Here is a 23,411-nt window from a genome sequence, read left to right as displayed (position 1 = left end):
ATGATTTGTAGCTTACTCTTACACTTTTACTCCATGTCCCTGTCATTTGAATTCCCCTCTTGGGAAGAGAACTAGGCCGGTAGCTGTCAAAGAAGATCTCCTGTACAGGTCTTTTGATGTTTAATTAGTCATTATGTTGCTGAACAGGAGGACAGACAGAGATTAATAGCTGAGAATCTTAGAAATTTACATTTGTAATAATCCCAGTGGAGCTAAAGACATTAAGATTCGGAGGACATGTTCAGCTCAGCTTGCCTCAGTAGGACTGGGGTTATTAATATGCATAAATCACCAAGTCAGATGTTCATTGTGAAGCCCTTGTGGATTTTAAAGCCTTCATTAAGCCTTTCCTAACTTCATCCTAGCATCAGGAAAGCTTTCAAGCAACTAGTTTGTTGATCCCTCTTTGCTCAAAAATGTGCCCTTTGAGAATAAAGAGCTTTCGTGAAGGAGGTTGGAAAGGTTTGGTGAACAATCATTAATGGCCATGATAATCTAATGCCGTAGGGGTGATTGTGCTATTAAATATACTTTATTCTTTTAAAGAGTAAAAATATTTGTAAATGAACCTACATCATAAATTCACCTACAATTTAAAAATCCCTGGTGCAAGGAAGGGAGATTATTTTTTCTCTCCTTTTGCTTAGAACAAATGGGGAGTGGGGCTTTTGGATTGAGGCCCCATGCCTTGTAGGGTACATCTCTTTGTTGTGTAAATGGATGTTGGGCTTTTATTTGGCAGTACTTAACACATGGGCGCAGGTGCTGCTGGATGAGTCACAGCTCATCGAAGTATATACTGAATGGAATATCCGGCTTGGCAAGTAATAATCTAGAAGGAGCAGCATGGGTCTGAGCTTTTCCTTTTTTTATTAAGGCTGAAGTAGAGATATCATCTTTTGGTTGTTTGCTTGCCTTCTTTCCTATGTTCTTCCCCTCACCCCCACCCCCCACCTTCTCTTCCGTGTGATACATGAAAACTCGCATTTGAAATCCTCTTTGAAACTCAGTTCCAGATGGATCTGAGTTTTATGCAGCCCAGGGCAGCTGTGCTCTGAACCTGCAGCCTACCTGGAAGGTTGGATTGCAGCTGCAGGCATTCTTAAAAGCTTTTGCTTGTATAAGCACTTGGGCCCACTAGAGGTTGAATGGCTGCTTGATAAACAAAATGAACACAATGCCTCAAATCATTATTCCCAAAGACAGGAATTTTTTCAGCAGCAGCTAAAAATAGTTGGGCAATTTACATTTTAACAGTTGCATGCTGTGCAGGGGTAGGTGGTTCAACAGTATAACAGATGATTTCTGTTAAATTAACAGAAATCATATCTAAAACTGACAGAACTGCTAAAACATGTAACTGCAATTTTTTTTGTAATTTATTACTATACTTCTTTGAGAGTAATAAAAGTTATGTATTAATATTTAGTAGAACCACACAGTTTGAAAAATACAACATTCGTACATGAAAATTTCATTTCATTTTTTTTTAGTCTGAGATTGATTTTAAGAAACAGCATATTTTTGGTGTTTCATAGTTCTTTTGTTTTTCAACCAAAAGGGCAAAATGGACTAAAGAGCCTGGAAAGAGAATAGACACTGGAGGTCACTAGCATTCCTCATCATAACAGCATCTACTCCTTGGAGTTAGTTCTCTTTATTGTATCAGGTGTCCAGAGCATGCCACAGAGAAAGGGAAAGCCAGTGAATTCTGACAAAACTTTGATTTCTTTCAGAGCCATTAGGAAATTTCAGAAGCCAAGCTTACTTAAATATTGTATTACTAGCTACTTTATTTGGGATTTATTAAATAGTTTAACAGTATTTAGAATTCAGTATTTTCAGTTCTGTATTTAACATCAACTTCAAATATGAACACACTACTTTGAAACCATGTGAAAATAGTATTTAAACATATTGAATGCTATTAAAGATATATAAATAATAAATGTATTTTAATTGAAAGTATATTTTAGTTTAAATTCTATATTGAAATCTTAAATTAACAAAACAGAAAAACATTTTTTCAACTTTAAAGACAGATACCTTGATAAATAACACCAAAATAGTATACTTCTGAGAGCACTTATAGTTACACTATTTACCTTTTCAGTGTCTAAAACAACTGGAAACTTAAAATTATGATTTTCTATTTGAATGCTTTTGCTGAAATATATGTAATTTATAGACCTTTAACAATGTTAAGTGTTAAAAATATGGGTATGAAAATGACAATGAACTGTGTATATTTTATTTAATGGTTATTTTAATGTTATACTTCCCAAACCAAACTAGAAACTTGACAGTAACATCTTAGATTTTATAGTTTGCTGCTTATTTCATCTATCTTTAATCTTCTGTAAAATACATGCTACCTTTGCTGAAGATACAGTGAAAGAGCTAGGTTAGTACAACTCATACTGCTATAAAAAAAAAAATAATAAGCAGGGTTACTTAATACATGCAAAGCATTGGTAATCTATATAATTTGACCACAGAACTTTGGATAGAGGCCTTTTCCTTTTGTAAGCCATAATATATATTTAGGTATCATAAATACAAACCTCAGTTCCCCTATTCCTCTCTTCAAAACAACTGAATGGTAACTTCTGTCAGTGGATGAAGGTCCAATGAGGGTTTATTGACATCATTAAAGCCGTATGGTCAGTAAGATTAAGAGAATGATCTGCACGAATCTGCTGGCTCAGTTATTGATTGGTTGTATGAACCTAGACTTGTCAGTTATCTGTTAGGAAGCTTGGATTGGAAAATCTGGAGTTCCTTTCAGATCAAAAATGCAAAGTGCACTAAGAGTTTTAAAACTGATGTGCTCAATACATAATCTAAAAGCATGTGGGCGTGCATGGTTTTCTTCCTACTGATGAAGAATTGGTGTTCTTAAGCACATTAATTTTCTACTTGCTTCTCTAGACAGGTTGAAATATTGAACAAAGTAGAGTTTTGTAACATCAACAGAAAAATGATGCTTGGACATTCATAATTCAAACATATACACACACATACCATCATTACCTTCAGGGAAGTTACCATCTAGTATGAGAAAAAAGTGTTCAGTGAATTACATTGCAGCGAGGCAAGTAAAGGTGTACCAAGTGCTCTAGAAACATTGGGTAGGTAAAACTAACTTGAAAAGTACTAATGGCCCCAGTAATTGACATGTGAGCTGTATCTGGAAAGATGAGTAACAATTCATCTGTTAAGATCAGACAGGTAAAAGGCATAGATATGTAAAAAAAAAAAAAAACAGTGTGCTCATGCCACATCTAGAAGTACAGCATTACTGGATTCTATATCAAATACAACCGTTGTATGGTTCCTATAAGCAGACCCACTCTCCCACTCCAGAGGAAGATTGAGGAACACATAAGAACAATGTAGATATGACAAAGGATAAACTGACTTGGCAGTGTACCCTTGATAAGACCTAAAGTATCCTTATGTCCAATAGGTATTAGGCATTCGTAATTGTTAAGGTTATCTGGGAGTCTTACCCAAGGCATGGGTGGTACTTTGGCTTTGCGGGTGTTATCTTTCCTTTTTTAGGGTTCCTGTACCTCCCTCCCTAACCACTAGTCTTTGTTCTTTGTATATATACCAGCTATTTTTCACTTACATCAGATATTTTACACAGAGAATGTTTATGGAATTTTGAAGCACTGGGTAGGGATTGGAAGCAATCGTGGTTTTTTTGTTTAGTAGTATGTGCAAAAATTGTAACATCTGCAGTATATTTGTTAGCATCCTTCACAGCCTCGGGGTCACCCTTTTAGAGGTGCAAGACTCAACCTTTGTGAAGATCTATAACTATTATCTGTGTCATCTTAATCTTTAGTTTTTGCCACATAAATATATAAAATAACTAATATCTTCTTACAAATGAAGAAATTGAGATTCAGATATTAAGCAATTTATCCAAGATCACACAGAGCCAAGATTACAATCTAATTTAATATCAAAGGCCATTTTCTTTTTATTTTGAATGTTAAAAACATATTTTGTATCTTGGTTTACTCGTAAAATATATTATTTAGTATATTAAGTTTAAAACATAGTTTATTCTGTCAGTTATGTTTTTGTTAATCAAATTTATTTTTAATTGACTTTGTTGTTTAAAGACCTACTACCATCTAAAAGGATGATGTAGAAAAGCACAGACTTCCTTCCAGTCAAGCATGTGATGGATTTTATCTGGCCTTAGCTGCTTTTTATTTTATACACTTGAGAAATTGCTTTTAAGTTCTCTGAATATCAAGTTTCCATTTGTAAAAGGAGAAAATAATGCCTATTTCAAATGGTAGTTTGAGGTTATAACATGCCTAATATGTGCCAAGCATATAATAGACGCTCAGTAAATATTCTTTTTCTAGTTCCTACCACCACAGCCTGAAATTGAAAGGAATTTTTGATTTCATTTTTACCAAATTTTGCTGAAAAGCAAAGGAAAGGTTTGAAAATCTAAGGAAGGATAAATATTATAGTAAAAAAAAAAAAGTATTGTGTTATCTAAACTTACATATGTAATGTCATGCCTGACACATAGTGAGTGGTAAATTGTAACTGCTAACGTTGTTTAATGTGTTCATTTTCAGAAAAGCAAACTACAAAAGGAGGGAGATTTTTTTGAATCAAATTCTTCTGCGTAGAATGCATACTAGTTATTTTTGTTTTCTGAACTATTAGTTTTTTTATTTTTATCATTGGTTGAACATCTTTATGGCTATCTGAAGCATTTCTCAAAAGAGAGAGTTCCTTTGTTTTTTATTTATTTCTTAACTTGGTGTTAGTATTTCCAAACATAGATCCCTTTTTTTTAATATACTGCAGAAGATGCAGAATTCCAAAGAAAGAAGCAAGACACCTTCGAGATTTTTATCACCAGAAAGTAAACACCTAGATAAATTCCAGAAGGCCTTTAGACCCAAACTCTTAAAGTTGTGTTCTCATTCAATACCATTAGAACACATCTTATGAACATCAGATTTTAACTATGCATCAAAATGGTATATCTTACAACTGGTTTGAATATAACTGGTTTACAGTTCCATATGAAGGCTGATAACACAAATCTATTTGTTTCTTTATCAAATGTTATTCTGTCCTTCATCCTTTGTTTTTAAGTCTATATTTTCCCACAGAGCCATTATAGTTATCAGATAGATTTCTTTGCTTTTTAGTTAAACTCTCAAAATATATTTTGCCACCCCAGCCATCAAGAAAAAACATTTTTTCTAACTCTTACTTTATTGTGTCTGAGATGAATCAAAGCCATTTAGATTCTACCTTTATTTGTTTTGCTGCAGACAGGTATGGAAGTCTGTAGGCTTTTGTTTGGTAATTGACTACAGTTTAGTAAATGATGCCTTCCATTTTCCCAACATTTTTATGGGATTTAATTTTATTAGGAATGTCATTTTTAAAATTAATGTGAATTTTGAGTCATTTTTAGTATTAATTTGAAATTTTAGGGGTACCCCTTGAGACCATTGGGGATATCCTGACGTTTTCCCAAACCACAAAGACCATTAAACCATGTCCAATGGATCTAGCATTTTCATGTACATAGTAAAGAGAATTAGTAAGACTTTTAAATAGAAAAAGTCAGAATATTAAATCCAGAGAGTGGCTAAACTGAGTTTTGTTTTTGTTTTTCTTTTTCTTTTTAATAGGAAAAAGAGGACAAATATAACTTTCTGGGCTTGTAAAAATAAATAACTTGGAAAACTACCATTTCAAAGATTTCTGACTATCTGAACCAGTAAGAAAAAGGTCAAGCATTAGAACCGTAAAGAAACTGTTAACCTCCATTTTATCCATGAATATAGCAAGATGAAAAAAAAAAATAGCAAGATAAGCAGCAAGTATAATATTCTCAAAGGGTGTGTCCTATGGAAGTCATTAGAAAGCTAAGATACAGTGTATTATAGACAATTATCTGAGGCCTTTAAGACTAGAAAGAATCTTAGTGATTGTGCAATAACCAGTATTTACTTAGAGCACCAGCATCAACAGAACTTTTTGTTAGTAAACCCTGTAGTTCTTGAACATGAGTTGAAATAGGTATTTGCTTAGCTCCTTTGGCAGACAAGCATAGAGGGCACACAACTGTAAGTACTTAAGAGTTTCTTATTTCTGGCTGTTAGCTGTCTCTATTTGAAGGCTACTGTGATACAAAATTTCCAAAGTGGCTGATTCTTTCTCTGACCTTACAGGTCAGACTAGCAGAAAAACCTTGGTATATAAAGGGAATGGTTCTAAAATACATTCCAAATTTATATTCAGTTTGGTTACTGAATGAAAGATTATCTTCCTACATTAATAAGAAGAAATAGCTACTGTTTATGCTGACAGAAACTACTGTTAAGAACAGTGTCAGAATTGTATCATTGTAGATAATAAGCTTTTAATCCATAGTTCTAAGATGTTCATTTTTGTGACAAGCCAGTAATGTCTTTGATCTGATTTCAAGTCAAAAAGCAGAAGGGAAAGTAACCAGTGAGTGAGTCCTATGTATCTAGTCGTTTGTACTGATGTGATGTGGTTGTACAACCACAGTGATATTTGTTATTTTCTGACCTATTTCTTTAAAAAAAAAAAAAAAAAAAAGAGCATTGCTGAATTTTAAATCTGGCTTTTAAGGATTATTGAACTCTTCAGCTACTGGTGTGGTATTTTCAACTCTTTGAGACTTCACAAACCAAATATAGGATAATCACGCACATGTGTGTGTGTGTATGTAACTTGAATGGCTTTTGAAGGATGTGTGTTTGAATTCTATAAATGCTTATAGAGTTTAAGCCCACTGTCAAGTGTTCAGCATCAATAGAACCATGAATTTTTTGTTTTTGTTTTTGCCTAATACAATTGAGCATTATTTTTTCAAGTATAGGAAAGAAGGAATAAATTAAGAAATTCCAAATTTTAACACAAGGGATGTTTGAAGTTCCAGATTTTATTCTTACTTAGAGAAGGCATTTACAACTTAAGTAATTGGTGACAAAAATTTCTTATCACTATATGCGTTTTGTTTAACCAGTAATGATTTTTACTTTGAAAAGTCATTTATTGTACTTGTATAATATCTAATTTCGAGGACAGTGATATATGTTATATAAGTAAATTCATAGTTAGACTTTAAAGCATTTTAAAAACATTACCAGTCCCAGGATAGTTTCTCATTTCTCCCGGTGTTTATATTCACCGGATAGATTTTAAACAAATGTTAAAGTGTTGGCCTTTCAGAGTGTTTTCATCTTTTATTATCTGCAATTATTTTAACATAACCCAGTATATCTATAATATGCTAACATTTTATTAGTTTTCAAAAATAATTTGGTTCTAGATATGTTTCTGGAAATTTTGCCAGAACGTGCTTTGTTATAGCCTTCCTCAATGTGCTAGACCAAGAGTCAGCAAACTTGCATAAAAGGTTATGTAGTAAATATGTTTGGCTTTGTGGGCCAGATAGCCTCTGTCACAGCTCCTCAACTATAGTTGTGATACATAAAAGAGTATAAATGATGATATATAAATGAATAGGCATGACTGTGTTCCAATAAAACTTTATTTGTAAAATCAGGTGGTGGGTCAGATTTCGCTCATAGGCATAATTTGCCAACCCCTGCATTACACTTAAAGAAAACAAATATATGCCTAAAGTAGATATATTCTTGCTTTCTTCATAAATGTAGTTCCTGTGAAAAACAGACCCAAAGAGAAACAACTAAATATTTTTAGATGTGTTCCTGGTGGGGTTGTTTTTTTTTTTAAGATCCATTACCCATTATTCATTAGTTCCTTCGTCATTTCCTTAAGGCCCTGGGCACTGGGCCAGAGCTTATTGTATTGACAGAAGCTTTCCAAAACTATTATTTGCCTTATTCTAAAATGTACTCGACTGGGATAGTGGAAGACTCTTAATGTATAAAGTGGGTGCTGTGGCATCATAATTTTTCTCAAAGTTAAATGTCACATTAGGTAATATTATATAGGATAGTTTATAACATCAGAAGTAAGCCCATAAATAGATATATTAGTAAGTGTTTATTTGAAACAATTGGGTATAAAGTATTTAAATAATTTGCCTTTGATATATAAACAGCCCTACTATAATTTTTCACAGACAGACACACACCATCTTTTATCCTGGCTCAGCTTTCTCTTAGAACCCAAAGCTAAAAGATAGCCCCTACTAGCTTGAGAATCAGTTCCAACCCAAGTATGATTGCGAAACATTTTATTGAAACATGCGGCATGTCTTTTCCTAAACATAAAAGCTTTGTACAAAAGAGAATCTTTAACCCCAAGACCAGAAAATTCACTTTTTCAATGTTAATCTATAAATTTAAGTGAATACTTAATGGTTTTTATTTCATTCACTTTTTAGCTTTATAATGGCTAGTATTAAGAAATAATACTTAATAAATTAATAATAATACTCTTCTCAAGTTTTCTGACATGTGCTTGATAATTTTTTTTATTTCTTTCATTAGTATCTGACAGTCTATGAGCTATAATTTCTATTTTTTAATTAATTAATTAATTTTTTTATGGTGATGTTGGTTAATAAAATCCAGTAAGTTTCATCTGAACATTTTAACAGTAAGATATATATATATAAAATTTACATTGTGCGTTCACCTCCCATAGTTAGATTTCTTTCTGTCACAACATGTTTGACCCCTTTTACCTCATCTTCCCTTCTCCCGTCCCCCTCCCCTTGGTAACCACTAGTCTATTGTCCATGATCCTGAGTCACTGTCCTGTTCATTTGTTGCTTTTAGGTTTATGTCCCACATATAAGTGATATCATTTGATTTTCAGCTTTTTCTGTCTGGCTTATTTCGTTTAGCATGATTATCTCGATAATTTTTTAAATTAAAAACAACGTTATTTGAAATCAAGTTATTGGTATCTTTTACAACATCATCAAAGATATTTATAAATTTCAAAAAACAGAAACTCTTTGCTACCAAAGTGGGCATCATTTAGTAGCTCTCTGGTGAGAGAAATGTGAATCCATTTTGTTAAAGTCAGTAAATATATATTAAGTGCTTATTGTGAATAAAGAACTCTTTTAGGCTTTAGAGATTTAGATATGAATAAGACATGGACCCTGTACCCTGTCTTCAAGATAACTTATAGTCAAAAGATAAATGATGTTTGGAAAGAAATAACTTTTAAATATTTTTCTGTTGAGTAATTGTTACCCTCTGGGCACATGGCGGAGTATCCAGGAAATGCTTTTTGAAATAAAAGAATAAAAATAGATACTGTTATGCCTTTTTTTAATGTTATCTATAATAGGGAACATCATTCATTAATGAGTTCCTGCTCCACGCTGTACTTTGCAACCTTCTCCTACTCTGGCTGTTCAGATCATCAGAAATGTGTTAACTTGCTTTCTTTGTGAAAGAAATGGAATTATTTGTCCTATTTTCCCCCTCAATTATGCAGTTAACTCCTAGTTATACACAATAATAGTAAATTTGCAAAAAAAAAAAAAGTAAATTATTGGTAATTCAGCCATTACTGTACAGTGCACTAGGTTGACCTAGTTAACAACTTAACCATAACATGTGATCTTCACATGACAGAGGAGTATGGAAAACCAGAATACAGGAAACATTTCCCTAAAGAAAAAAAAAAAGTTATGGATTCATTGATATAAAAGTAAAATAGGAGTTATCTTCCCATATTAAGCTCCTTATACTAAAATTATCTTTAAGAATTTGACCGTTTGTCACTATTTATTGTTATCCTTGTCTGAGCCACCTTTATCTCTTTCCTGAATTATGTCAACATCTTCCCAACTGGTCTCCTAGTTTTCCTTCAGTCATTTTTATTTTAACACAGGAAGATCCTTTTAAAATCTAAGGGAGATGATATCATTCTTTTCAAAATCTTCCAGTAGCTTCTGTTATCACTGTAATATTAAAGTCCTTAAGATTGCTTTCAAGATTCTTCTAATCTGTTCTCTGCTACCTCCCAGACTTCCACTACTAATTTACCCCTCTAGCCACACTGCCCTCTTTACTGCTCCTTAAAGATATAAAGCACGCTTGCCTCAGGACCTTTGCATTTACTCTTCTCTCTGCCAGAGTATACCTCCCTTAGTAGCCACATAACTAGTTTTCTCACATACTTCTCTCTTTGATAACATATCACTTTATCACTGGGACTTTTTCATGACCATCCTGTATAAAATGGCAACAATGTCCCCATCACCCCTTTTTCCTTTCCCCTGCTGTATTTTGTTTTATAACATTTAATGTACTATCTGATATAGTATAATTTGTTTATTCTTTGTCTCAGGAGAAACTTGATAAGGAAGAGATTTTATTTGTTTGTTATTGCTTTATCTGCAGTGCCTAGGTGCATAATAAATGCTCAGTGAATATTTGTGGAATAAATGAACAAACTCAAATGATTGGCAATATAGCTATAGCTCTTTTTTCTTTCTTCCTGGACCATGCTCAGTTGACTCAGAGAAGGTATAAACAATATAACATACTGGATTATCTAAAATATCCTTCAAGGAGAACTACAAGTATATTTTAATTAACTATATTATAGAATATTTAACATGATTAAACTTGATAAAAGCATTTTAGGAAGAAAAAGCTCCAGTTTTTCTTCAGAACAGTGAAAGTCTTTTCAGTGGCAAAGAGGATGGACATCCTTCTCATTTACATAGGCATAATGTTTCCCTCAATTAAGATACGTTAGAGCTAGGAAGACCTGAATTTTGTTTTCCATGTGAGGTTTTAGCATTTGATAATTGTGTTCTTACATTCATATGATCTTTATACCAATTTTAACAGTAGTAACACAGTTTGAACCTTTTTTTAATAGATCAATCATTTAAGTCTGAAATAACCAATATTAGGGCAACAGGTGTCCTTAAGAGCACACACCTGTAAAGATGCCTGCTTTTCACCCTTTTCTATTGTATTCTGTAAAGTTTCCAACCTACATATTTATTATGGCCACCTTCATTTGTAATCTACATAACAATCTATTTTACTAATGTACTAAATTCTCCAGCCTAAAGGCACAAAGAAAGGAATTACAGGCCCAACTTCTTTACTACAGAATAATGTAGGAGCCTCTTAGTTTAGATGGGCTCCCTATTGACGCTTTTAATTTTTTGTTGCTTGCTATAAGTATAACAAAGCTATCTCTGTAGAGGCTTACATGTTTATTTGAAGTTTATGGGCAAAATCTTTTATTTTCTTGATGATGCTATATTAAACAAAATGTCTGACTTGTAGATCAAATTGCACATTACTGAGGAACAAAAATTGTTATCAAGCTAATTGAACAATAACATTGTTTGGTAAGAGTTGTTACCTGTTAATAAGATGTCAGCCTTCTTTTTTACCATCTCTTTTTCCTTCTTTCTCTTTTTACAGTTTTGTTCTAGACACTACAGATCTTTTTAAGAAGATGTTAATTTTAAAAGAAAATATTACTAGGTAATAATATAAAATATAAAAATGTTATTAGAATACAAAGCATTTGGACTCTTAGCTTCAAACTGAGAGTTGAAATTAAGTTTTTGGAATCCCTTTTGTATCAACCTTTTAATTCATGTGAGGCTTTAGGCTTTGTAATATGCCACTTGCAGAGATGATTATGAAAATACAGTTTAAGGTTGGTGTGGATACTAGGTATTATCTATGTCAGTGAGTCACAACCCCTGGGTCTTCAAAAATAGTAATCTGACAAGATATAAAATATTTTAGAATACCTAACAAGTTGCGTAGTTTACTGAAATAAAATTATCCATGCTAGTTAAAACATCAGATTTCTTTCAGTAGAATTATTTCAGCTCAGCATGGCAATGGTTCATTTCTCTTTTAATCAGAAATTCTGAATGAAAGTTACATGGCTTTGTGTGTTTCTTTTATTTTTAACAGGGAAAATATTCATTATAACTCAAAAAAGAGTTTGGCATACTAAAATCTTTCAGAATAGGAATTCAGTGTTTTTGGGTGGAGTAGATAATAAAAGGTTTTATTGGTGGTGAAATGGCTAGGAAAATCTTCGGCCTAGTTTAATGTGTGCATTTTGCAGAAATGGAAATTTAGACTCGGGGAAATTCAATGACCTAGCCTAAACTCTCATGCCTCCAAAGAGGCAGAGCTAAAACCTGGATCCCTATCTCCTGACTCCTAGTGCTCTTTTCTATCATATGTATGGCATCACAGTGTTGGGAACCTGAACAGCCTATCTCACATTACAGAGTTCTAATGAGTGGGAGGAAGAATATTTCTGCCTGTGTGTAGGTGTGATATAGATACATAGAACAAGTAGCTTAACAGATTTTTTCTTTCAAAAGTTTTATGTCTGTTTCCCAGTCTGTCTGGTAAGGTATATTGCCTTTCCCAGAGAAGCATACTAAACATTAATCAAACTTTAATTTTGTTTTGCCTTGATACACGATGAACTGACACCATCTCCCATCTCCTGCCTGTTTGTTATACCCTCCTCCAATGCGTTTTCAAAATGAAGTATTATTTGGCTTTTGTTGAGAGTGGTCGTCAGAATTTAGTAGTAAGAAACCATTCTTTTATGATAGTTATTTTAATAAATTTGGGATCTACATGATTTCTTCTAGTGAGTATAGCTAAAATTAACTCTGCTTTGTTACATGAACGTTACAAATAAAAGGCAGGATGATTTGGACTCTCCATATTTAATTAATTAGCAGTATGAAGTATTAAAAAATTACTGCCACTAATAAGAATTTTTACTGGCACAAAAAATAGATTGGGGGCCAGAAATAATATGGTTATTTAGATCCTCTCATTGCAGATTCTTGAAATGTCTCTGGACTAAGATGCAGATGTTACTTCTGGTATCTTTAAAAATAATTTAAAAACAGAATAGAATTTGTTGGTGCTTTTTCATTTCTCATGAATTGAAAGGATATGGCTCTTTCTAGCTCAGAAGGAAAAAATTGCACAGGTCAGAAAATGAAACAAAAAGATAGTTGGCACTTTCCTTAAGGGAGCGCCCACTGGACCCAAGACCAAATTGTTTGCCTTCTACAGATAATTTTTTAAAATAGCTTTGTTTGCTTAGTGTTCTTTTGTTGTTAGTTGCCTAGTAAGTAAATAATGTAAAGCCTTGTCCAGTCTTGAAAGCTCTTCAAAAGTGCTAGCTCATTGAGGAATTTAAAAACCTGGGTGTCCTCATCGTTTGGTTTTTTTAAGCACACACAATTAGGCAGTCCTGTGATTATAGAGCCATCTGCAGGAAAATTAGCAAGTTGCAACATAGTTAATGATTCTCTTACCATGTTATTTCAAGTGGTAAATGAAAAGAGACAAACTGCAATTCACGTGGGTAAAGAAATGGATAGCCAAGAGATGCAGGAATTACTAAGGAGGATAACCCCCTTTAATTTTTCAAAGAAAAGTGCTTTGTCATAGTGAGTTTATGGTAAAAAAAAACAAAAACAAAAAAACCCATGCAATCTGCTTCAGGTTTTACATATTCTCAGTAATTATAGTTCTACCTCGTTTGAAGGAGTGTCTAATGATTGCCTTTTAGAGGCTTTGTATGATCTGTCAATTCTGTTAGTATTGATGTCAGAGAGTTACTATTTATTTACTTCAGAAAGAGATCTACTTGCTTTCTCTAACAGGGAGGTATGGCTGTTTTATATATCTCATTATAGTTATATGGTTGTCAAAAGGAGAGTTAAACAAGTGTCCTTTTGCCCTATAAATGCGATTTTTTTTTTAGCCGATTGTTTCCATCGGCTATACAGATAGGTATTTTCTAATTTGTGAATCATTAAGCATTTCTAAAACTCAAGTTAAATGAGATTTTTGTAGACATTAAGAAATCTGGTGTTCTGTATTTGAGACATTTTATGTGATTTGTGAACCTAAGCATGTGTTTTTACTGTGTTCTCAGAAGTGTGTTTTATGTGTGTGTTGATGCTAATTTCCAACCAATATCCAAACAAATTGTGTGCAAGTACTCAGATCAGTCTATAATATCATCCACTATAACTCTGATTATTGGTTTGGCTAAGATTTGAGTACTCACAATTAAGGCATAATTAGAACAATTTTTTTCAGAGTTTCACCTGAATAAAGATCACAAAATCAGGTCTTTGATTTTTAATATTTTCATACAGTGGAAATACAATGTTTAGAAGCCATTTTACTGATATATTGGTATCAGCAAGATGAGTGATATTGTTGAAGTAGAAGTTGCACTACATGATTGCAGATCAATAGCATAATCTTTAAACAACAGGCATTGAAAGTGGATTGGTTTAAGAGGGATGCATTATTTCACTAAAATTTTGTATTCCTGCTTTCTTTTTTGCAAAAGTAAATTTTCTAAATTTTGAGGGTATAAGAAAAAGACCAGAAGACCAACTTCATGAACACTTAGAAATGGCTTTATTTACAAAGCTGCGTATTCCAGAAAAATCTGCAGTATTATCTTCAGCTATAAAACCTGGAATTTTTGTGTCTGATTTTGGTGTGTCTGATTTAGTCAGTCAGGCTAAATAAATACTGCACGTTTAGGAGACAGCATTCACTCACATGTCATCTCCCTATAAGCTAAATAAGGAAGAGGAGGCATTGGGAAGGGGTTTTTTGCATTCAATCTACCCACTTGTAGGCTCTCTCGCTTATTATCCTCTTAAACCTACCCTCATTCCCCACCCCCTTATCAGCAATCATTTATTAGTTATTTACTGATTTCATGCTTTAGGAAAATATAGAGTTCATTTGTGGAAGTATTCACATGTGATCTTTGTTTGGCTTCATTTATCACTCTGAAAATCTTTTTTATCCAGGTATTGACTAACTTAGAATTAATGTCGAAACTTTTCCTGAGGAATCCAGTGAACAAGTTTGAGGTTTCTCTTCCCAGCTGGATCTTCTGGCCTTTTGGGACACTGAGATGTAGCCGGCTTGTTTTAGAAAAATGTACAATAAGATTAACTACTGACTAGTCTTGATTAATTAATTCAAGATATATAATTCAGTTAAATTTTCTTTTGAAAACTTTTTAGAATTTTGGGTCATTCTTGAAGCATTACTGCTTTAAAGATAGTTTAAAAAACAGGTGAGAGTTATAGTGATCCATGTATCAGAGATAAACAGTAGATAATAAAATACATTAAAATACTGCATGGTTTATCCCAACAAAAATTGCATAACTCTCCAAGGAAGATCTGCCAACTTTCCAATCAACAGAAATATAAAAAGGAAAAGGGAAATTTTTGCATGGCGGCCTAGAAGGTAAATTGAAGTTGCCAGAAAGTCTTTTTGAAAATATCTTTTCTTACATCTTCAATAAAGAAGTAAATTGCTTAGGCAAAGCACTTTATAGCTTTTTCTTATCTAGCTTAGGTTTGTGCTTGATGACTGTCGGAATGGCAATAAACATCACATCCCGAACCATTGAAGGGGATAAGCATATTTGCAAATTGGCGAAATGCAATAATCTTCAAACCAGGAATCATCAGTTTGCTAATAAAAGATGTATGGCTCCAAGTCATATTTTTTTCAGGGTTCTCTGACATTTTCATTAATCATGTTGCCCATATGTACAGTATGCTCATTTGATTATAAAACATGGTGATTTTTGAGATTTTTGGACTAGGTATCATGAATATTGAGTCCGATCACATAATCTTAGAATAACACATAGTGATTACGTGGAATTGTGGGTGGAAGCAATTCAGGATAAAAAGTACATGACAGTTCAGAACTCCAGTGCAGACTGCATGTCTCTCTGAAATCAGGTTTAAAAAGTTGCCGTCTCCAGCTGACTCATTTTGTCAGAGGAGTCACAGGATTAACCCTTGACATGTTCTTTAAAAAAAAAAAAAAAAAGGACAAGCAAAGATTAAACAACTGCATTGACCAGAGCAATACTCGATCCATCTATATGCATTTTTTCCTGTAATATGATTCTCCTTAAAAATGTGCTGCAGCTGTTATATAGATTAAATTAGATTTTTTTCAAAACATTTTTGAGGACGAGAAAAAAAACTTTATTATAAAAGATAATTTGTAATTGTGATAAAGAAAACGACTGTCTACATCAACCAACTTTGGTTTCTTTTGGATAAGGGAACTTTAAAAACATAATATTTTAGAATAACAAACTTAAAAGGCCTTACAGTAGTATACAGTAGAATATGGGAACACTTTATTTAAATTACCGTCAGTTTTCTTGATGATTTATTTCTTGTTTTTGAAGAATGAGTTTAATGTCATATATATGTAGATCTGTATGTATACCAACCCCCACAACCCCCCTTTTCTATATACACTCTCAATTAGGCAGTAGTGTATACCTAGTGAATGTATTATGTATGGGGCGGGGGCAGTCTTAAATACACATGTCTGAATAGTGAATTTGTGTTTTTGAGAGGAGGAATGCAGAGTAGAAGCAAAAGCTTTTAATTACTAAACTCTGTTTATATTTCATATTCAGGTTTTAGGTTTAACAGCAGACTTTAGTTAGTTGCTTAATAAACTGCTTTAGAACAGTAAGATTATGCTGTCTGGCTTTACTCTGAACTTTTTTACTTGAATATTTGTTTATTCCTTTCAGAATATCATATAGTTGCCTGTCAAATAAAGAACTAATGATGAAATACTAAAATTTTCATTGTGGTTTAATAGCCAAGATTGCATAATTGGATTTATGTTATGCTTTTGTTTTATCAGACAACATAGTACTCTCTCTCTTTTCTGTTAAAGTGGTTTTTTTAAAACCAATATATAAAAGTTTTCTCTGGTTGGGATAATGGTTGTCGGAAAAAAATGTTGAGGTATTGTCAGTGCTTTGTGGCTCCCCTTCCTCCCACCCCAGTCTCTCCTCAATTTCTATTCAAAAGTAAGGTTTGGGGTTTTTTTTTTATGTTTACATCATTAAGAGGAAAAAGAAAAATTTGTTTTAGATGGTTGGTTTTCCTTTTTTTAAAAAAGAATATCTGTTCTGTCAGAGAAAGATTATGTGTATGAAAGACTAAAATTTACTCGAATGGTTTAAGGCATGGCATTGTTAATTGTAAATCAAAGCTTTTTACACAGTTCTCTAAGGATTGAAATGGGTCTTTGTGGTCTCTCAGGAGGGAGGAAGTTACAAACCACTCTGCAGACTGGCATTTTAATAGTCTGCTGTACAGTGATGTTCTTTTGCAGCTGCTGCTTAGCCTTTTCTATATCTGGAGAGTGTGGGGAGGTTTTATTGTTATTCCGATACCATCAGCTTTTAAAACATTGTGAAGTTAGCTGGACTTATTGTTTGATTTAGTTTATTGCTATAATTTGATCAATATGTTCCACAAAATGGAGGGAGGGAGGTTAGTCTCCTATAGAATATTTAAAATATTTCTAAGTTAGAGGAGTTCTGCTTCATCAAAGATGTCTTTGAAAAAAAAGTGATGTGCCCCTTTATGCAGCCTGTGCCCTCTCCTCTGATTAACAGGTTCCCTTAGAACTTGCAAGGCACAGGGAGACGAGACAGTACAAAGAGGTTTTGATTGGGGCAAATGAGAAAAAAGAAAAGTTGCTATTCTGTTTTTCTGTCCATACCAAAAGACAAATTAAAATTTTTTAAAATTACAAAACATATTTTTGTGTGAAAAATGTGTATTTGCAGACTATCTAAAACCTTTTGATTTCTAAATATAATGAATTTTTTAAATCTATGAGACATTTATTTCCACACTGATTACTTTTCCTTTTTGAGAAATTTGAGCATTCACCTCAAAATATGAATATATAAAAAAACAGGAATATATAAAGTATTCCTTAAGAGCAATAATGAACTTAGAGGGAAAAAAGACTAAGAAACCTTTTTTAGTTTATCAACTAGAGTGTCTGTTACATTCACTGACCTTTCATACTTTTTTTATAAGAGAAAAAAAGTTTCTCTTGTTTTTTCTATTTAATTATCAAATTGCTTAATACATATTAAATGATCTAGAAGAGTGCAGTCCATTATAAACTTTTAGATAGTGTTATGAATGAGGCATTTAAGGAGCTTTATAACTGAAAATCTGTATTAAATGTTTTAAAAATAGATTTGTTTTCAAGATAATTTTTTGAACTTTTGGACTAAACATTTTCATAAAATATGATCCTTTCCATTTTTTAAATATGATTTTTACAATTTAAAAAAATCATGATTTAATCGTCTACTTTCTCCAGGAAGTGATTTCATACTGTCTAGATCGTTCTTGTTGCACATGGTTCAGTGTTTTCAATTCCTGATTGCTTGATCATGTGTTTATCAAAGTTGAAAGCAACTTTAGACCAAGGCAGATGGTAATGTTGCAAGAGGTGTAGCAAGCAAGCTAGGTTTCCCTGCCACAAATGCTCTAATTTAATTAAAACTAAAGAAAGATTTGCAGATGTGTCCGTTTGCCTTTCTTGGAAATAGACAGACAGAATCTTACATATAAATAACAAAATTAATATTTACTTGGGATATTTATCTCCAGGACACTATGTCTCTTTTCATTATTTAGCTATTTATAAGTAACTTGTATTTTTTTATTACCCCAAATTTTGTCTTATTGGTATCCTCCACAATGCAAGGACTTAATAGAAATTGAAGGAGGTTACTTCCAGCGTAAACCCTCCCTCTCTGCTCTGTGAGTTGGTTCAGTCCTGTTTTGCATAAGTTCCTTTTGAGTAGATCCATGTGTGGATGCATAGTGCTGAAGACCTAACTCTGTTTGGCTGTGTGGATGTATGTCTTGGAGAGAGGCTGTGTGCATTAGCTGCTAACAGTAACATTTTCAAAATCAACATGTATTGTGCTTATCCTGTCCCTGGAATGGGCAGCAATTCTTTGATGTATTACTACAATGGGAAGACGGTAAGTCTTTTTCTTTGTTCATATAGTTCTAACTGGTTTGTTTAATGGAAAGCAGTGTAAATTAATTGCTTTTTACTAAAACCTATGAGGTCTTATCATTTTTGCAATACATTTAGATTGTGTATTTCTTTGTAAATAGTGTCAGTAAAGTTGTCTTTGACATAGATACTCAATAGTTGTTGACTTTTATTTTAAAAATAGTATAGAAAGTAAACTTGAATTTGTGAGTTATTTTTAATGCCTGATGTCTTTACTAGCAGTGAGCTTGAAAGTACATTTGTTTTAATGTCTTCTTATGTTGTAAACATATAATCTATATATAAAATACATACATGTATATAGACAGAGGATTATTTAATGCTTTGTAGATAGAAGGCAAAGATGAAAGTCATATTGGTTATTTATAAAAATAACAAGTATGAAGCTCTGGGAATGATTAAGGAAGCAGTCAGCTAGTGAGGGCCGTATTTCCTGTTTGGAGTTTCAGGTCCAAACCCTGACTTTATTGGGAGACCATCTGTTTCCAATCAAACTAGAATTTTGACCCTGTACAGATTCATAAAATAAATCACTTTTTCGAAGCATGTATTTATACATTTTCCAAAGAATGTATTTCTGGTTGGTTTATAGCAGATAGTTAGATGTTTTAAAATAATACCTTTCTGTGTTGCTAAGTAAGAGCTTTTTTAATTACTTAGTATTAATTATTTAGTATGTTTCTGCAAAAAAATACCTTTAAGTCAAAAGATTTTGTATATTCTAAAGAGAAAGTGAACTTCTCTGGAAGAGTCAATATGAGTTATCTTTGTAAGATATTTGATAAACATTATAAAAATGTTATATGAATAATAATCTTGGATTTATGTCAGGAATTCAGTATTTTTCTCCTCTATCAGCCTCCCCCCCAAAAAAACTTTCCTTCAGATGTCTTAGTAATACATAAATGACTTTAGTGAGCTTTTGGGTTTTTTGGACAGGAGTGTAGGCATTTTTAATGTTAATGTTGGAAGTTATAAAGAAAATGTAATCACATTTTCTGAAATAGGTATAAAATCAGATACATTTGTCCCTTCCCTTTTTACTACTGGTTTTAAAGTGGCATATGGCTCTAGCTACTAACGAAAGCACTTTTTCATTCTCTGACTGCTTTGGTAAGGCCTCTTTAGACTTTGTTAGCATTTGTTAACTTTTGGGTAAGCTTTCTTAATAGATGATAATCAAGCCAAAATATCCTTAAACTCATTAAAAAGTGTGTGTTCACACTGTCCATATAAGCAGAGCTTTAGAGAATGTGAGAAGTAGATATAGATGAGGTAATATAAGTGAAATTACTTGATCTTTCTGTAATTTCCTTACCAGCTGTCTTTCAAATGCAAAAATACTTTTTCTGATTTTAAGTAAAATATCTTTTTGAAGATGATGTGTGCGTGTATGTATATATGTATATATGAGTTAAGTAAAATTAATTTTACAGGACCCCTGAAGTAGAGAGACCATAACTCAAATTGAGTTTAGATTTTATTCTTTCGAGAGCACAGATCACACTATTACAACATTTCTCTTTGTTCTACATTGTTGGGGGGGCAACAGCTTTGATCGTATTAAGTATTTCCAGCCTTACGGTAGATGACAGAGCTGGTATGGTAGAAAAGTATAGCCTGAAAATTGATAGCCTGTGCCTGATATAGGTCAGAGGTGACTTTTATGTTCCTGAAAAATGCATAAAGAGATGATACATTGTCTTAGTCGTCTAAATCGTAAGGCCTTGGTCTTGTATGTATTTTCTTATATGCATTTTATTTTTATCACCTCTATCTAGTTGTTTATTATTATTATTATTATTTTATTCTTATAACTCTTCAATAAGAAAATCATATAGTATGTAATTATATTATCCAAAGACTATGTAAATACCTTAGTGTTAGTATATATTGGGAAATATATACCCAACAATGCTTTATAGTAAAAACTAGTACTTTAAATGAATAATTCCAGACTCTATGTGGAACATACTTCCTCATTTGAGTTACAGAATTTTTATATAATTCCCATAGTGAACAGGTTAAATTTAAACCATTTAACTCCATTTCATCAATATATTTTAAGATGATAAAGCAGATTAATATTTTGAAATGCTAATAAGTTCACATTGATTTCATTTTAAGATCCCATTACAGGTATTATGAGAGAGCAAAAAATTCTAAGTGGTACTGGTCTTAAAATACTTTTCTTTCTTTTTTTAAGTTTTTATCTTTAAGTTTCCAAGTTAAATCATATTTTAAGGATATTTGATGTATTTTAATAATAAGACAGAACAGACTTTAGGAAAAAAAACATTAACCAGAGAAGAGCTTTATCATATTTTATTATTTAAGACTATGTGGCCGTATTGTATTGTTGGAAGTATAACAGACTTAGGCATCTATTTTCAGAAAAGAAAAGCCAAAAATTTTAACCCTATTTATCCCCGCTATTTGAAAAGTGAAGGGGTTAATGTTCTGTATCATATATAGCTTTTGTTTAGCTATTCTGTACCATACTGTAAGATATTAATATATGTTTATGATAGAGGACCTAAAAACCATTATGAATATTACCATTTTTTTTTTGAGAATGGAAAGAATAATGGGTTTCTGAAGTTCCTTATATATAAAGAACTTGGCCTACATTCAGTTTTCTCATTGATGTGACTAAATTGTGTCCTTTATGCAGAGAGGTAGAAAGTCTTAGAGTTAAAGGAAGGAAAGTTTTGAGAGGAGAGAATTCTAGAGTTTCGGTCTTCCTCCGATCTTATCAGCTTCCATTTTCTAGGCCTTGAACTGAAGAGTGTTCCAGGTATAAAAATTGCAGCAAGTTACAGACATGATGCTCTTTTAACTTATCAAGGGATTATTTCATTCTTATTATAGACAACACAGAAATCCAAGTTTTAAAACTCAAGCTTAGAAACACATTTTGAATATTGAGCTTGGTGTATAGAATCTGGGAAAGAGGAGATAGGAACTTGACATGATTATAAGGACCACTCTGTGTCAGGAGCTATGCTAGAGACTTTCTGTTTGCTTCATTTAAGTCTCACATTCACTGTCATGTGTCTGTTTCTGGCCTCCTTTTATATAGAAGGAAAATGAGGTTCCAGGAAATTAAGTAACTTGCTCAAGCCCCACCCAGTAGTAAGTACTGAGGCTACAGTTGAACCCAGGTCTCTCTTCCAAAAGCAGGTTTTCTCTTTTATAGTACCCAAGAGCAAGTAAAGTAGTCTCCATAACAAAGGGCCAAACTTTATTTATCCTTACTATCATTTGTATCAAAATATATTACAATGGAAAGAAAATAGAAAACCCTATTCAATTCCTACAAATAAGTATATTTTGCATATACGATCAGACTAACAATTTTCTGAATGCTAATTAATGTGATCAATTAAGCAAATTTTTTCTTTTTAAGAAGAACTTAAAAGTAGCCTAGATATGTTTAAAAACTCAGGAAATTAGACTAGCAGGTCTTCCCTTCTACTAGAATGTGTGGTACTAAAATTTGGTTTTGCCATGGTTTTAGTACCTGTCTGCCCACATAATTTTGTATTTTCATAAGAAGTGGGGTGTCAAGTAGCTAAAACTGTGTTGTAAATATTTCTAAGATTTATTTTTCAAATAAACATTTTCAATTAATAAAAGCACTGAAACCAATGGGAGATATGTATAGAGCTACATATCTGTTTCATTGGGGATTTATTGCTCATTAACATGAGGAGAGGAAAAAAATGCAATTAAATTAATTCAAATTTCCAGGCTGTCTGTGGGCCCAGTAGAGTTAAATCTAACATGTATGAGGAGGAAAACATGAAGTCATTTAAAAATTTTCTGAAAATAGAATACTGAAGACATCGAATGACAAGGACTTTAGCGTAAATCTACTTAGATTGTTTTTCCCTTTACCAAAAATATCTGAGACTATTCCAGTTATAAATCCAAGAAGGCCTTTTTTCTTCATTCAAGTGAGCACAAACACCAGCGAGTTAAAACTGTAGTTCCCCTACTTAAAGAGGATGTTGTCACTCATTGCGCTTTATTAGTGTTTTAGAAAGAAATTTGTTTCCCTTTCCACTAGTTAATGAATATGTTGAAGAAAAGGATCACGTGCTGTATTGTTGGACTTAAATTTCTCTAAAATGTAGGTAAGAAGTGACACACATTGATTTGTTTAGTATGTTTTTCTAGCATACAAATTTCAAACCCAGTCTCTTAAAAATTCCATAGTTTATATCTCAGGAGAAAATTTGTAGTCATTATAAAAATGATAACAGCTACAATAAAGAGGTGATGAAATATGATGAGTGCTGTTAATATAAGATTAATAAAAATGTGCTTGACTTACCTGAGAAGTTTTTCTCACAGTGGAAAACCAATAATATTCAACTATGCTTGTTAGACAGCAGAAGTAGTAATTGATTTTGAGCTGCTTTATACTTAACGCTGGAATTCTTTTTTCTTGCTGTTGTTAGAAAAGACATT

The 23,411-nt window shown here is 32.6% G+C and overlaps 1 protein-coding gene across 5 annotated transcripts in view; it reads left to right on the top strand.

Moving 5' to 3' along the window:
• The window catches only part of TCF12 (transcription factor 12), a 292,040-nt gene that overhangs the window by 221,168 nt on the left and 47,461 nt on the right, over positions 1-23,411 (top strand). The window lies entirely within an intron of this gene.

This window comes from Pteropus alecto, unplaced genomic scaffold, assembly GCF_000325575.1.
Source record: "Pteropus alecto unplaced genomic scaffold, ASM32557v1 scaffold86, whole genome shotgun sequence".
In the NCBI taxonomy this organism is placed as follows: Eukaryota; Metazoa; Chordata; class Mammalia; order Chiroptera; family Pteropodidae; genus Pteropus; species Pteropus alecto.
Note: the sequence above shows the minus strand (reverse complement) of the source record. Positions and strands in the feature narration are given on the sequence as shown.